The 17013-nt window shown below is 37.8% G+C and overlaps 1 protein-coding gene and 1 long non-coding RNA gene across 4 annotated transcripts in view; both read left to right on the top strand.

Annotated features, from left to right (window-relative positions):
- FGF12 (fibroblast growth factor 12) overlaps positions 1-17013 on the top strand; it is a 577959-nt gene that overhangs the window by 492738 nt on the left and 68208 nt on the right. The gene's annotated exons all lie outside the window — the stretch shown is intronic.
- Positions 9698-15552, top strand: LOC146397671 (uncharacterized). Its single transcript, XR_014824544.1, has 2 exons — positions 9698-12984; positions 14887-15552. It is a non-coding gene; the product is annotated as an uncharacterized LOC146397671 (long non-coding RNA).

Below are 17013 nucleotides of genomic sequence, written 5' to 3'. Positions count from 1 at the left end.
GGAAGTTAGAGTTTTCACTGAGACAGTCAGGAGCCATTGAAACCTTTTTATTCTGAGATAAATTCATATAACAAATATTAAAGTTTTAAAGTATACAATGCAATGAATTTTAGCATATTCATGTGTTGTGCAACTATCACTACTATCTAATTCCAGAACATTTTTTATCTCTTCCCACAAAAAAACCATGCCATCAATAATCACTGCACTGTCCACCTTCTCCCAGCCCCTGGCAGCTACGAATTTACTCTCTGTTTCTATGAATTTGCCTATGCTGTATATTTCATATAAATGAATCATACAACATTAGGCCTTTTTCGTCTGGCTTTTTTCACTTAGCATAATCTTTTCAAGGTTCATCCATGTTGTACCATGTGTTAGTACTTCATTCTTTTTCATGGCTGAATAATATTCTATTCTATACTTAACATCACATTTTATTATCCATTAATCAGTTGATCGATATTTCTTCTATTTCCACTTTTTGGCTATTATTAATTATGATATTTTGAACCTCTGTGCACAAGATTTTGTATAAACATATGTTTTCAGTTCTCTCAGGTATACACATAGGTGTGGAATTGCTACTCATATATTTATTTATTGCATTTTTAACTATGAAAATTGCCAAAGTAGTTTCCAAAGCAGCTATACCATTTTGTTTCCACCAGCAGTATACAAGGGTTTCAGTTGTTTTCATATCCCTGCTGAAGGATGAGAACCTTGAGGTTTTGAGGTAGAAGTGTTATCTACAAAAATTTCCAGGTTTAAGATAAATTCAGTTTGGGACACACTGACTTGCTGGAAGGCTATCCAGAGAGAGACACTAAGTAGTTCACTATGGGTTTTTTGTTGTTTGTTTATTAAAATATAGGTGATTTGCAGTGTTGTCTTAGTTTTAGGTGTACAGCAGAGTGATCCACTTATACATATGTGTGTGTCTTGTGTGTGTGTATTTGTTTTCAGATTCCTTTCCCTTGTTATTACAAAATATTGCATATAGATGTCTGTACTATACAGTAAGTCCTTGTTACTGATGTATTTTATATGTAGTGGTGTGTATATGTTAATCCCATACTCAGAATTTATCCCTCCCCTCTTTCCCCTTTAATAACCATAAGTTTGTTTTCTACGTCTGTGAGTCTGTTTCTTTTTTGTATATAAGTTCATTTGTATCATATTTTCGATTCCACCTAAAAGCAGTATCATATGATATTTGTCTTTGTCTGGCTTGCTTCACTTAGTCTGATAATCTCCAGGTCCATCTATGTTGCTGCAAATGGCATTATTTCATTCTTTTTTTTTTTATGGCTGTCACTATATTTTTTTAATGTGAAATTTCAGCCTTGAGATTGTGGCTAGGCTTCATTTATGCATTTTCTCTAACTTATATTTGTGCAAGTGTGATCTGTGGTAATGGATGGGCAGCTGCTAATAAGAAATGAAAAATCCTGGGGCATCTTCCAGATATAGAAAATCAGAATTCTGCCTGTGGGATTAGGAATTTGTATTTTAAAAACTGCTTCAGCTGATTCATTTGCAAACTAGTTTAAAAACTTCTGTTCTAACCTACCAGCCTTAGAAGAGGTCATTGCAGGAACCTCACTGTCAGAATTAACCCTGACTCCTCTGGTGATTATATGCAATGATAACTGACATTCAGGTTCAGATTTTACTAACACCATGCCAGACACTCAACACTTTTCCTCTTATTTCATTCTAACCACTTTTTATTATAAAATGAGAAACTTAGCCTTGGAGGGTCAAGGGTACAGAACTAAAAGATGGCAAAGTTGAGATTTGAACCCTAAAACGTCTTTGCATTTTACCAAGCCATATTGGTATAATTTTTATTTACTGTACATAGCAAGGGCTGCTGAGAAAAGGAAAGAAAAATATCTCATTTCAGTTGTTGTGAGGTGGGACGGTCTTCATGTTTGTTTTTCATTGACTAGGGTAGACATGTAAATTTGGAAGAAATAGAATTCTACATCATTTACCATCATGAAAACCACTGTCATCATCCGGAAGCATTTTTCAAGCTCCTTTTTGTGGAGCTCTCTTGTGCCCTGCGCCTTGCAAATATAGAAATGCTATATCAGTTTGCCCGGTCATAATAATGGACTTGGTAAATTGGATTTCGGAAAACACTGCAACAACTCTCAGGGTATCTTATAAAATCCCAGCCTCGAGGCAGTCTCTCAGTGGTAGATTTAGGATTGGGCAGGAGCCAAGGTGACCTTGATTTGTTGCTAACCAAGCTGCTGTGGGTTTGCAGAATCATAACAAGCGACTCTGTTATGTATTTTATCTTTTTTTTCTGATTTGTTTTATAGGCTATGGGGAAGTGTCTTCTTGATGCAATTTATTACTGTAGACAAGACTTGGGAAAAATTTTTTTTTGTCACTCCATAATAATGAATAATGTAAGAGCATTATATTATTTTAGTAGTAAATGTAAATGATGTAGTATGTTACTCCTTTATATTTTTTTTCAATTAGATTATACAGTTTTAGCTCCTCGAGGACACTGATTGTCCTGGTTCAGTATTATGTTCCTCAATACATTTTGTATGTAATAGATAATTAAGGCAAGCATGTAATTTATCATTCAAACTTGGATAATTTTCAAGTAAAAGGGCACCATTAAGAATTTTGCCAGGATTTCAAACAGAAACCAGGATTGTACTAAGTACACTCCTATGGTCACCCTAAATTAATGAATGCTTAAAAGACATACAAATTATCTACCACATCATCTGAGGAACCTCAGGATCAGACCTCATGTACTCCATCATAGCCGATATTAGAAATGCTCACGATCCATTAGCATATTCTTTAGTTATATATTGTAATAGCAATTCAGTGGCAGAAATAGAAGGCAACTAAGGAATGACGTGAAAAAGAAAACCGAGATAGAACAGAATCTATGTGCTAATATTTACTTGTTAACTATTTCTTTTACCACTCCCAAAATAGAATTTTTAAAAATGGCTTTCTGCTTCAGCAAGAGAGCTTTGTGTTGTTTTTAAGTGTAGTCACTGTAAGTTTCCTAGGTAACCTGTAATATTCAGTGTGCAGGCGCCTTTGATAAGTCAAATGTGTTGAAGATACAAAGCTATAAGAAGAAACTGGTTTTATCTTAGATGATTCCGAGATTCCTTTAATGTGATTTTATTTGATCTGAAAATATTAATGATCTTGATTTACTCCACTAAGCCATTCACCTCTAGTCAAGGGGAAAGTGTGGCCAGAGGTGTAAAGTGGGGTCTATAGGGAGGAAATAAAGATAGCCAATCCAACTGAAAAGGAGGGAAATAGAGGAGTTCCCATCGTCACGGCTCAGCAGTTATCGAACCCGACTAGCATCCATGAGGATGCAGGTTCCATCCCTGGCCTGGCTCAGTGGGTTAAGGATCCAGTGTTGCCATGAGCTGTGGTGTAGGTTTCAGATACGGCTCAGATCCTGCATTGCTGGGCCCTGGTGTAGGTCAGTGGCTACAGCTCCGATTGGACCTCTAGCCTGGGAACCTCCATATGCTGTGGGTACGGCCCTAAAAAGACAAAAAGACAAAAAGGAAAGAAAGAAAGGAAGAAAGGAAGGAAGAAAGGAAGAAAGGAAGGAAGGAAGGAAGAAAGAAAGAAAGAAAGAGAGAGAGAGAGAAATAAGATGTCTGGCGGAGATTCTCAACTGCATCATGAGGCAGATACAGAATTTTCATTTAAGATTTCTTTTTCTGAACTCTAATGTCTAGTTCTTTCTGCATGGAAGATAAATGAAGGTGTTGAGTTTCAGTCTTTGTTTAAAAAGAGCCAGAATGAGCAGTCCTCTTGATGACAATCGTAGCCAAACTGGTTGACCGATGACATTTTCCATTTTCCAACGTGTTGTATCAGGATGAATTGAAAGGTACCAGCCAATGTAATCATAAAAATACATTTGAATTTTTCCCTGTATCATATACCATAAAAATCTCATGTATTGATATAGATAGTCTTTTATCTTTTAGCACAGGGTAAAGGAAATACCCACTTTCAAATTTGATTGGTATCTGCCAATTCTACCCCCACCCCCAACCCCAGGAAACACCACACTAGCGCAATATAAAAGCTAATGTGTGAGAACAAATACCAGTTATTACTCTTTCCCATTCAGTTCCCAGAAGCTGACCTTTTAGTACTGAAAAAAAAAAAGAAAAAAAAAAAGAAATCTGGACTCCAAGAATAATCATGTCTAAGGAGTTCATAAAATTCTTCATAGTAGATATAAGGGTATCTGATAGGGAAGCTAGTTCGCCATTGGACATTCTCATAAGCTGTTCCAGCCAAAGAACCTAATCTGAGTCTCTCCAGTACAGTTGGTTATCATAAATATTGTGTCTCAGGAAGATTTTTTGATCATAAGAGAACAAGAAACCTGCCTTTCATTAGTTTTCCTTCACATATCCAGTTAGTACTAAGTTATTCTCACATTCAAGTCCTGTTCAATATGGCCCCATCACGTTTTCCAGTCCCATCTCCTACTTCATTTCTCAATTAACTTATTTCTCCCCCAGTTTATGGATAGTGCCCAAATTGTCATTATACTTAGCATTTCTCCTTCTTTTTGTTCCTATAGTTTCCTCTTCTTACCACTCCTTCACTGATCAAAATTGAGTTTGAATTATAAGGCATCTCCTATGCCTATCTTTTTCTTTTACCAAGAGGTTTTCTCTTGTTTTGTTTGTATGCGTGGGTTTTTTGTTTGTTTTATTTCTCCACATCCTTACACCATTTAGCTTTATGGTGTAGTTTTAATTATTTTATTTTTTTCTTTTTAAGTCTGTACCTGTGGCATATGGAAGTTTCCAGGCTAGGGGTTGAATCAGAGCTGGAGCTGCAGGCCTTTACCACAGCCATGGTGGTGTTCTTTTAGTGTAATAGTTCTTTTATAATTGTTCATCTCATCTTCAGACTGCTGGTCATCACTAGAAACAAGGTTTGCATCTCAAATGTCTTGGTAATATTGTTATGGATCAGTAAATGTTTGTTGACCTGAATTATATTTACTTTTATATTTCTAAGATACGAACTATCTTTCTATATATTATCCATGAACATTATTCTCCTGTCTTGCTCCATCCTTAAATTGTCCTGAATCACTTCATCTAAAATTTAGTTATTTCAAGGACTATTTATGATGTTCTGAAGACCCAGGCACATGGTTCCTGGGCTCTTAGTATCTCGTTCACCCTCTCATACTACTGCTGTTTGAGATGTGTCATAGTCTAAAGGTACCAAATGCCTCCCTGGGCTGTCATGATATCCACAGATATATTAGAATCTCTCATTTGAGTAAAGCCTATATATAGCTCATGAAACAAGCTCTGTTAAACTTTAATTACTGTTAGGAAAGCATAATATTTAAACCAAGTTACCATTTTTCCATTGGCTGATCTCTGGAACAGAATATATTTAAAAGAAAAAGAAGCACTAATCATGTAAGAATAGGAGAGTTAGTGTAGGGAGTAGAGCTTTAGCAAAGAGAAAACATCACCCTACTCAAATAGAGGGAATCTATTGAATTGCATGCATATGATGGATTCCAAGTAGCACCAAAGGTAGACAAACTGCCAGGTTTGACTAAGACTCAGTCTTGTCCCATTACCAATACTTGTCCTTTAAAATTATCTTCTCATAGAATCACCTAAGTGCATTAATTTGCTCCTTTGTCTCTCACATGCATGGGGCAATATCTTTTAAGGTGCTTGAAGTTGACACATCTTCAGAGGACTTTAGTGTGTCTCACTTCACCTGATAAAGAGAGTGATGATGGGAGAAGTACCTAGAAATTGGAAAGGAGAAGTTTCCCAAATTTTCCCTTCAGTAAACTGTTGGAATATTGAATATCATGTTTCCAATTATCTTTTAACCCTTTAAAGATTTGTCCATAGATTTTTAGGATAGTGTTTATTCAATGAGCCAATATGCTTACCACTCATCTAGAGCTTAGCATACAGAAGGCAGTTATTAATTTTTTGTTAACCAAGTAGATGAGTGCTCATTCCTATTGACTGTGAATATAGTGTGTGTGTGTGTATTTGTGTGTGTGTGTGTGTGCTCCAATAGATCAACTAATGTATGAGGATGGGATAAAAACTTAAGGTAGAATAGAACAGATAAAAATCTTAGATGTGAATCAGGAAAGACTTAAGGCAGAATTCATGTTTGAGGCAGTTATAGTGTGAAAAGATGAGATTTGGACAATCCAAGTGGAAAGAAAGTGTAAGGTAAACCATAAAGTTAAGAGTCAGTACAGACCAGGAAGGTTTAGGGCATAGTAACTCATTTAGAGTTTAAGGTTGAAAGAGAAATGGAATGGTGAGAGAAAGGTGTAGGAAGATAGGCAGGTGGGAACTGGGTCATGGAGGGTCTTTGATGCTGGACAGAGTGGATGCAGCTTATTCAGCGGCGAGTCACTGAAGATTTCTGAGCGAGGGAGTTTATGACCTGGCTTGCACTTTGGGAAGATTAAGCTGTCAGCAGTATATGTGATGGATTGGAGTGAGGAGGTATAGAGGCAGGGAAGCTAGTTAGGAAACAATTTCAATAGCGAAGATAAGAAGTAATGGGAGCCAGAACTGGAAAGCAGCAGTGGGATTGTAAAGAAAATGATTTTAAGTAACTCAGAAGGTACATCTGCACCAGAAAGGAAAATGATGCCCAAATCTTGGTTGGGGTTCTTTAGTCATAATCAGAAACAGGAAATTTATATTTATCTGCCATAAATAGAAACAGAAATATTAGAAAAATAGCAGTGAGCTCAGTAAAGGGTCTTTAAATGCAAACCAGTGTACTAGATAACATTTAATTGCGTGGAAGCAGGCTACAATAACCAAGAGAGATATGTGGAGTCTGTGTTACAGTGCAGTGGTTCTGGAACTTGAGGGTGCACCAGAATCACCTGGAAGGCTTGTTAAAACAGAGATCAAAGCTGGAGAGAGGTGGAATGTTAAGAGAAATGGGTAGGAAGCTGTATAGAAATTAGGTCATGAAGGGTCTTTGATGCTGCAGGATAGTGTCTTCCCACTCTCAGAGTTCCTTGTGAAAAGAAGACTGTATAGGTCTGTGTGAGGCCTGAAATTTGCATTTCTAACACATTCCAAGGAAATGTTGATGTTGCTAGTCAACCACTTTGAAAACCTCTATTACTCTATGCCCCAGCTAAGTGTACCTTACAGTGCCTGAGAACCTTCTGAGGACCCTTAAAAGCATCCCAACACCTGGGCTTATGTCACACTAATAAATAATTCAAGGTGGCTTCTTTTTCTTAAGTTCATTCCTTCTGTGATCCCAGTGGGTAGCCAGAATGAATACCACCAGTCATATCTTTGGATCTTTAAGAAGTTAAAAGTTTGGATTTTAGGTAAACTTTTCTAATTTTTATAACATTGAATTGTCCAAATAAAGCAAATATGTGCACCTCCGACTTTGATAAACCAGCTGCATGACTAGGTGTAATATGTGGATTAAGCAGATGATAGCAGGAATATAGGGCCAGGACCCGAAAGATAAATTGGGATTACCATAGATTTGTGTATGTTAAGTGTGATTTTGTAAATGTGAATCACACCCAATAGTCAAATCAGAAACAGAAAATTTAATATTGTCCATAAAATGATTATTTAAAAAATATTTTCTACCTTTACTTATGTTTAGTCAATGTAGCTTCTTGTATAAACAGCCAATAATTACATCATCCAGATTAACTGGCCCAAAAGATGCCATTATCTCCTTTTCATGTATTCTCCACACATCACATATACCCTCCCACAAGACAGATTCACACTTAGTGATTTACACTTAGCTACATAAATTGTATTTTTTAGGTCTCTTACTATAATATGGTTTCCCAACATAGAATATTGGCCAGAACTCATTAATATTAACAAGTCGTTTATTACTACAAGAAGTAATCAGACCTCAATCTTTTTAAAATAAGATTGGATGTCACTTATGATGGAGCATGATAATGTGAGAAAAAAGAAAAATAAATATATATCAATACATTAAATGTGAAAATACAATAAAATAAGATTGGAGAAAGAACTAGACACACTGGGGAGTTCCCATCATGGCTCAGCAGTAACAAACCCGAGTAGTATCCATGAGGATGCAGGTTCAATCCCTGGCCTCACTTAGTGTAATAAGGATTCTCTGTTGCCACGAGCTGCGGTGAAGGTCACAGATGCAGCTTGGATCTGGCGTTGCTGTGGCAGTGGTGTAGGCCAGCAGCTGTAGCTCTGATTTGATCCCTAGCCTCGGAACCTCCATATGCCACAGGTTCCACCCTTAAAGAAAAAAAAAAAAAAAAGGAAGAACTAGACACATTATATATATTTACAAAATTTTATAGCAAAGCCAGTTAGAAAAATGTCTTCAAATTCGACTTTACATCTTTTCATTAAAAAAAGTCTTAATTGGAGTTCCCATCATGGCGCAGTGGTTAACGAATCCAACTAGGAACCATGAGGTTGCGGGTTTGATCCCTGCCCTTGCTCAGTGGGTTAAGGATCTGGTGTTGTCGTGAGCTGTGGTGTAGGTTGCAGGCATGGCTCGGATCCCGCGTTGCTGTGGCTGTGGTGTAGGCTGGCAGCTACAGCTCCAATTAGACCCCTAGCCTGGGAACCTCCATATGCCGTGGGATCAGCCCAAGAAATGGCAAAAGGACAAAAAAAAAAAAAGTCTTAACTATGTTATTCATAAAAGCATTTTTAAAGGATAGTAAAAAGATTTGATGGTCATTGAGACATGTCCATAGATATTGCATAGCTCCATGTGCTTTCTTTGATTTCTCTCTTTCGTCATATGTAGAGACCATTTGCCCACAGTAACAAATTCCTATGCTCACTTCTACCCCTTGATTAGGCTCCTTTGTTTTGCTTTGATATTGATGACTGGCTGGCATTTAAATGAACATGCGTTGAGTATTGCAAAAGCTCATTCTTGAATCCAGGAATAAGGATAAAAATAAAAATAAAAACTTTGGCAGACACCCATGTAGTGCTTACTGTGTCAAGCACTGTTTTGTGTGCATTACACACATTAAGTCATTTTATTCTCAGAATAAGCCTATAAGGGATGAGGAAACTGAGGGCGGGAGTTGTGATTTGTTCAGTGTTAGGAAGCTGGTAAGTACCTGGGTGGGGATTTGAACCCAGGTCTACCTGATTTAAAGCAAATTTTTCTTAACGATTGTCCTACTATATTCTTTATGTATATAGCAAGTACCACTCAGTAAACATCTTTTCCTTTACACATAGATTGTAAGACAAACCAATTAGAAACATCAAATTATCTGCTTCAATGGGTTAATCTCGTCATACCCATAATATTCAATGACTAAAACATTTATCACCCAATGCAAAGAAAACATTATTGCGGGAATGAAGTGATGGGTTGGAGACCGGGTTTTACATCTACATCTGCTCTGCATTTTCTGTAGTAGGTTTAACAAGTACTGCATTTCTCTGGGCTTCTTTTCTCATCACAAAATGATGCTCTTGAAGAGTCTTTAAAGCTCCCAAATCTTATGAATTAAATTCCATTTCTAAGGTAAAAATTTAGAAAGATAATGCTTAAATAAAGCATTATTATCCAGGAATTATTTTTTATTTCCTAGAAAAAGTTGTTAATGATTTCCTCTAATATGAAGTTTTCACAGAAGTTTCTAATTATCTGGGATTTTAAAGGTATTGTTGATTATGGATAGGGTTTGGAGGTATTTGTATTTTAAGGAAGAAGACTTTTTTTTTTTTTTTTTTTTTTTTTAAGGCTGCACCCATGGCATATGGAGGTTGCCAGGCTAGGGGACAAAATTGGAGCTGCAGCTGCTGGCCTACACCACAGTCACAGCAATGCCAGATCTAAGCCACGTCTGTGACGTATGCTCACAGCAACGCTGAATCCTTAACCCACTGAGTGAGGCCAGAGATCAAACCCACATCCTCATGGATAACTGCTGAGCCATGACGGGAACTCCCCACAGTTTTTAATATGTGTAAATCAGAGTACATATTGCATTTTATGGAACAGTATGTGAATTAATCTACTTCTCATGCAGGAGGGATCTTGCTTTGCATTATCAGACTAAGAGCTAGGAAGACAGTATTTCTCTTCTTGTTAAAAACAATGAGCAGTAAAAGAGGGCAGGCCGGAGTTGACAGGGAATAACCTCTATTACCTAGGTGTGGAGAGAACAAATAGCTTGATTTGACACTGTCCAATTTATAAGATATTCAGGTTAACAGTGATTCGGGAGTAGTTCTTTGTGCCTGGAAAGAAAAGAAATAATCACTTGGGGGAATGTCAGTGGGAGGAGATCAATGACAGATTTCATGCAGGAAAAAATTAGGGTTATCCTGTCACAGAATATAAAAATACACTGCACTGTAACCATGGCCTGAAAATTGGTTTCAGGGAAGGAAGTACATTTCCATAAACTTACTGTGGACTCCGAGCTCCTTGCAGACTCTGTTCGTAGGGTCTAGCATGGTGCCTTGTGCAGAGCAGAAAGGCAAAAGCCTGGGCTTCAAATGAATCATGACCGTATTTAGCATTTCAGTACCGATAGTAAGAAAGTGGGATGCATACAGAGGAGGCCAGCAGGATGGGAAGGAGGAGTCACGTTAAGTGAGGGAAACATTTAAAAATCTGAGAATGTTCAATGAAGTTTTCTTTGTGTAGTCAAAGAATTAGATCAAAGAGTGGGACTTGTTTTCTATGACTTTAAGGAATAAAACAAGAAAACATTAGCAAAATCTCCTCTGTAGGAGATAACGATTTTGAAGGAAATAAGGGAGGGCCATCTACACCATCCAAAGGTGGTCCTGGGCCATGTGGGGGAAGGGAAGGGGGTCAGGGTGAGACCCTTGTATTTGGAGACCAGCTAAGAGAACAGAACAACAAGGGTGTTGTGAAGTGGGTCCCAGCATTAATTAGCCTTCAACTTATTAGAAGTCTTTGGCCTTTAAGGTCCATGTGATTATGGGTCAGGCACTTAAGTTCAGGGCCTAATGTTACAGACAAGGAATAGTGAGTAAAGTCTTCATTGAGGAAACACCTATTCTGACGAAATATTGCCATGTGAAGTCCATCAATTAATGCTAAGGACTAGCACCCTGAAGTAGTGGGGGGAGAGGGAGTCAGGCTTCTTAATTTACTGGAGGGTGAGTATTAAGTGTTCCCCTCCTTTGTCTTCATGACTGGCTCTGGAAAACAGACTCTGAAATGAAGATTAGTGAACCGTGACCTTGGCTAAAGCAACTGTCTTCGGTGGATTTGGGGGAAACTGAGAAAATGAGCTATTTCTGCCAGCAGTGTTCTCAGATACTGAAGAATAAATTCTTCATTTCTAACAAAAGTTTGGGTTGCTGGTGAAAGTATCCAAAGAAATTGGCTGGAGTTCCTGCTGTGGCACAGCAGGTTAAGGATCCAGCAGTGTCTCTGCAGCAGTGCTGGTTAGATCTTCAGCACAGGGCAGTGGGTTAAGGATCCAGCATTGCTGCAGCAGTGAAGTAGATCACAGCTGCAGCTTGGATTGGACAGCTGGCCCAAGAACCTGCATATGCCACAGTTGTGGCCAAAAAAGAAAAAAAAATCTAATTGGCAAATAGTATTCTTCACAGAATGAAAGATCCTAAAATCTGTCCTTTCCAGCCATTCTTACCTGATCACAAATACCTGTGCTATTTAGCTATACCCTAACATTGATCTTTTAAGACAGCGATTTGGCCATTTGACCCAACTTCAAGCTGGATAATCTAACAATGCTTATGATTTGACATTTTAAATAAGTTTTAACAAGTCAATTACCACCTCCTTTCCTCTATGTTGGTTTTCACTCTCATGTAAGTTGCTTAATCAGAACAACCATTAGAACACAGGAAAATGTGAATGAGCTGGAAGCCAGTCTGTGGTTAGAGATCCTTTTCCTCCTTTCATTACAAGTATGTGCACTGCATGGCAATTCTGGTTCTGTACAGTCACTTCCCCTCCTGCCAGATTTTTCTTTAGCAACAATATTTGACAGCACCATCACCTTTCACAAAAAGATCATTTGCAAATAAAAGAAGTCTAACGCACTTAGATTGTGGAAGAAAGTTATTGTGCTTGCTCAAAGATTCACTGCTACCCTTCATTACAAATTTTACCTTTGATTCTGGGTTCTCTCACTTATTAAGTATGAAATACTGGGGACATGGTTTGCCTTTTGTGATCCTTAATTTCCTCATCAGTAAAATGAATATAATATCGATCCCACATGGTTATTGTTAAGAATAAACAAAAGAGAATTAGTAAATGCTTGTGAAGCATGATGTGCATTCGTGTAGGTCCTTGCCCCTGTCTCCGCTAAAGCAAGTGCATCCTGTGGATTGAGAAATGGCCCAATTAAGAGTTTGACAGTCTTGTAACATGTATTCTAATATCTGTGAATTATATTGACACATAGGAAGGAAGGTAACTGTTTAAGGAAATATGTTACTGTCCTTCCTTGACATGGGTTTGTTCTGCCCTGGCTCCCCAGGAAGTTCTCTAGTCCTGGGTTCAGTCCTTAGAGACCAGGCTGAGCTCACTTATAGCTGCAGAGCCACAGATGCCAAAATAATCAGTGGAATGAATGGATTGTGAACATTCAGTTCATTGAGAGGCACCCTAGTCACTTTCTTTTTTTTTTTTCTTTTACTCAATGAATTTATTACTGTTATAATTGAACAATGATCATCACATTCCAATTTTATAGGATTTCCATCCCACAAACCCAGCACATCCCCCCACCCCCAAACTGTCTCCTTTGGAAACCATAAGTTTTTCAAACTCTGTGAGTCAGTATCTGTTCTGCAAAGAAGTTCATTCTGTCCTTTTTTCAGATTCCACATGTCAGTGAAAGCATTGGATGTGGGTGTCTCATTGTATACTGACGTCACTTAGCATGATAATTTCTAGGTCCATCCATGTTGCTAAAAATGCTGGTATTTTGTTCCTTTAATGGCTGAGTAATATTCCACTGTGCATATGTACCACATCTTCTTGATCCACTCCTCTGTCAATGGACATTTAGGTTGTTTCCATGTCTTGGGCTATTGCAAATAGTACTTCAATGAACATCGGAAAACATGCGTCTTTTCGAGTCATGGTTTTCTCTGGATAGATGCCCAAGAGTGGGATTGCTGGATCAAATGGTAGTTCTATTTTTAGTTTTCTGAGAAATCTCCACACTGTTTTCCACAGTGGTTGCACCCAATTACAATCCCACCAACAGTGTACTAGGGTTCCTTTTGCTCTACACCTTCTCCAGCACTTACTGTTTGTAGACCTTTTGATGATGGCCATTCTGGCTGGTGTAAGGTGGTACCTCATAGCGGTCTTGATTGGCATTTCCCTAATGATGAGTGATGTTGACCATCTTTTCATGTGTTTTTTGGCCATCTGTATGTCTTCTTTGGAGAATTGTCCATTTAGATCTGCCTATTTTTGGATGGGGTTGGTTGTTTGTTTGGTATTGAGCTGCAGGAGGTGTTTATAAATTTCGGAGATGAACCCCTTGTCAGTCGATTCATTTGCAAAGATTTTCTCCCATTCTGTGGGTTGTGTTTTTGTTTTGTTTAGGGTTTCCTTTGCTGTGCAGAAACTTTGAGGTTTGATTAGGTCCCATTTGTTTATTTTTGTTTTTCTTGTCAGTACTCTAAGAGGTGGATCTGAGAAGATGTTGCTGTCATTGATGTCAGAGAGGGTTTGGCCTATGTTTTCCTCTAAGAGTTTGATAGTGTCTGGTCTTCTATCTAGGTCTTTAATCCATTTGGAGTTTCTTTTTGTGTATGGTGTTAGGGAGTGTTCTAATTTCATTCTTTTCCATGCGGCTGTCCAGTTTTCCCAGCACCACTTATTGAACAAGCTGTCCTTTCTCCATTGCATATTCTTGCCTCCTTTGTCATAGATGAGTTGGCTGTAGGTGCATGGGTTGAATTCTGGGCTTTCTATCCTGTTCCACTGATCTATATTTCTGTCTTTGTGCCAGTAGTATACAGTTTTGATGATTGTTGCTTTGTAGTATTGTCTGAAGTCTGGGAGCCTGATTCCTCCAGCTCCATTTTTCTTTTTCAGGATGTCTTTGGCTCTTCTGGGTCTTTTGTGCTTCCAAACAAACTTTAAACTATTTTATTCAAATTCTGTGAAAAATGTCCTTGGTAATTTGATAGGGATTGCATTGAATCTGTGTATTGCCTTGGGCAGTATAGTCACTTTCAAAAGGGGGCAGTTTAATTGCATCACATGGTCTCTGGGTAGATTTGAGCTGTATTCTATCTGTTGGACCATGGAGAGACATGATTCTTGTCATATATGATAAATCAATTATTTGGACATAAACTCCATAATACATAATATAAGTTCCTTAGATGAAGAGGTTAAAATATAGTAAAATCAGAGCTAGACTGAGCTTAAGACCTGGTCTTGCCCCTTCCAAACTGGGGGATCTTGGGTAAACTACAACTTAGTGAAAACTGTTTCTTCAATACTAGAGTGGCATGATACTATTTATCCTTAAAATGCTTTGCAAATGAAAGGAAACCATAAACAACATGAAAAGATAACCTATAGAATGGACGAAAACATTTGCAATTGATACAACTGATAAGGGCTTAATTTCCGATATATACAAGCAGCTCATACAACTCAATAATGAAAGAACAAACAACACAATCATAAATTCCGCAGAAAATCTAAATAGACATTTCTCCAAAGAAGACACACAGATCACCAATAAGCACATGAAAAGACACTGATTGTAGCTAATTATTAAATAAATGCAAATTAAAACAACAATGAAATACCACCTCCATCTGTCAGAATGGCCATCATTAAAGTCTACAAACAACAAATGCTGGAGAGGGTGTGGAGAAAAGGGAACCCTCCTAAACTGCTTGTTGGAATGTAAATTGGTTCAACTATTATGGAAAACAGTATAGAATTTCTTCAGAAATCTAAAAAGGGAGTTGCCATATGATCTACAATCCTTCTTCTGAGCATTTAGCCAGACAGAACTGTAATTCAAGAAGATACATGCACCCCTATGATCATAGCAGTACTATTCACAATAGCCAAGACAAGGAAGCAAACTAAATGTTCATTGACAGATGTATGGATGAAGAAGATGTGCTATATATACATAATGAAATAATACTCAGCCATAAAAAGAATGAAATAATACCATTTGCAGCAACATGTATGGACCTAGAGATTATTATACAAAGTGGAGTACATCAGAAAGAGAAAGACATGTGATATCACTTATATGACACCAATGAACATATCCATGAAACAGAAACAGACTCACAGACATAGAGAACAGACTTTTCTTTTTGGTGCCAAGGAACAGATTTGGAGGGAAGGGAAGGATTGGGAGTTTGGAGTTAGCAGATATATACAATTATATATAAAGTGATAAACAACAGGGTCCCACTGTCTAGCACAGGGAACTATATTCAATACCTTGTGATAAATCATAATGGAAAATAACATCAAAAAGAATATATACATACACACACACGCACATTTATATAAACTGAATCACTTTGCCGTACAGCAGAAATTAACACAATATTGTAAATCAACTATACTTCAGTAAACTTTTAAAAAACACTTGCAGCTGAAATAAGATGGATGTTTATACATGAAGAAGTAAAATGAAATACACATTTGCAAAATACAAGAGCTTAATAGTTCTTGCCAGAGGATATTCTTATTGGATTGTAGAGTTCCAAAAACATGGAAGGTGTTCCCTTTTCAAAGGGCGATTCCTCTCCTGATTTATGCAGAGCTTTTCACTGACTACAAATTCAGCTTCCAAAAAGAGTGGGAGGCACACTTACTGCTCTGGCTCACTGGGAAATTTGTGCTTTGAAGGCAAAAGGGAGAATGACAGCCTTTGGCATTTCCTTGCTAGGAGGGTAAGGATGTTCTGTGTGGAACCCTCTCCTATAGAACTTTTGACACTGATTAAGGATTGGCAGAGCATATCCTGGCAAGTTATGCTAGAGGAGGAACATGGGATAAAGACTGCTGGTATCAAAGCGCTTCCAGAATTTGCTCAGAGCGCACAGCTCTGACAAGATCAGTTGCTGCAGCAGACAGGTCATTGGTCTTTTTATTTCTCCTTATATTATACATCCCATTGATGCTGATCATCTTATTCCCACTAAAGCTCAAGGACCAGCTTTTGAAATCATTAGTAGAAATTGCTCTTATTAGAGTTCCTGTCATGGCTCAGTGGTTAATGAACCTGACTAGTATCCATGAAGACACGGGTTCAATCCCTGGCTTCAGTGAGTTAAGGATTTGGCATTGCCATGAGCTGTGGTGTAGGTCACAGATGTGGCTTGGATCTGGCATTGCTGTGGCTGTGGTGTAGGCCAGCAACTACAGCTCCGATTTGACCCCTAGCCTGGGAACTTCCATATGCTGCAGGTGTGGCCATAAAAAGACAAAAGACCAAAAAAAAAAAAAAAAAGAGAAGAAAAGAAATTGCTCTTATCTTTTTTCTTTTACTTTTCTTCCTTTTTTCCCCTTAAACTTAGCTTTTCTGTGAATTTCTGTTGAAGAAAATATGAAAAGAGACATGAACAGATGCCACAAAGGAGGCACCTTATTTATGACTTTTTAAATGACAAATCCTGAAACTGATTTGAGTCCAGGCAGGATAAAAGGTTGGTATTAAATGTGACCTTTGATTTTAATGGTCTTGAACAAAAACCTTCATTTGAGCTGTGCAAATTGCCCTGTAAATTATTGGCCCATTTCACTGCATTTTCAGGCAGTGAGGGAAAGGGGGTGAGCAGACAGCAGCAAAAATGATTTCTTATCACCTACAGTCTTCAAAATAACAAGTTGTTTGAACTTAACCATTCTCCTCCCCACATCCTTTTTACATAACACAGTTAAAAACATTTTTTTTTTTTTTTTTTTTTTGCCCTGAAA

This window comes from Sus scrofa, chromosome 13, assembly GCF_054392235.1.
Source record: "Sus scrofa isolate SSC_HxYL_T2T_F1_AM1 chromosome 13, Sscrofa_HxYL_maternal_Yorkshire_Landrace_v2.0, whole genome shotgun sequence".
Taxonomy (NCBI): Eukaryota; Metazoa; Chordata; class Mammalia; order Artiodactyla; family Suidae; genus Sus; species Sus scrofa.
This window is presented reverse-complemented; position numbering and strand designations above follow the sequence as displayed.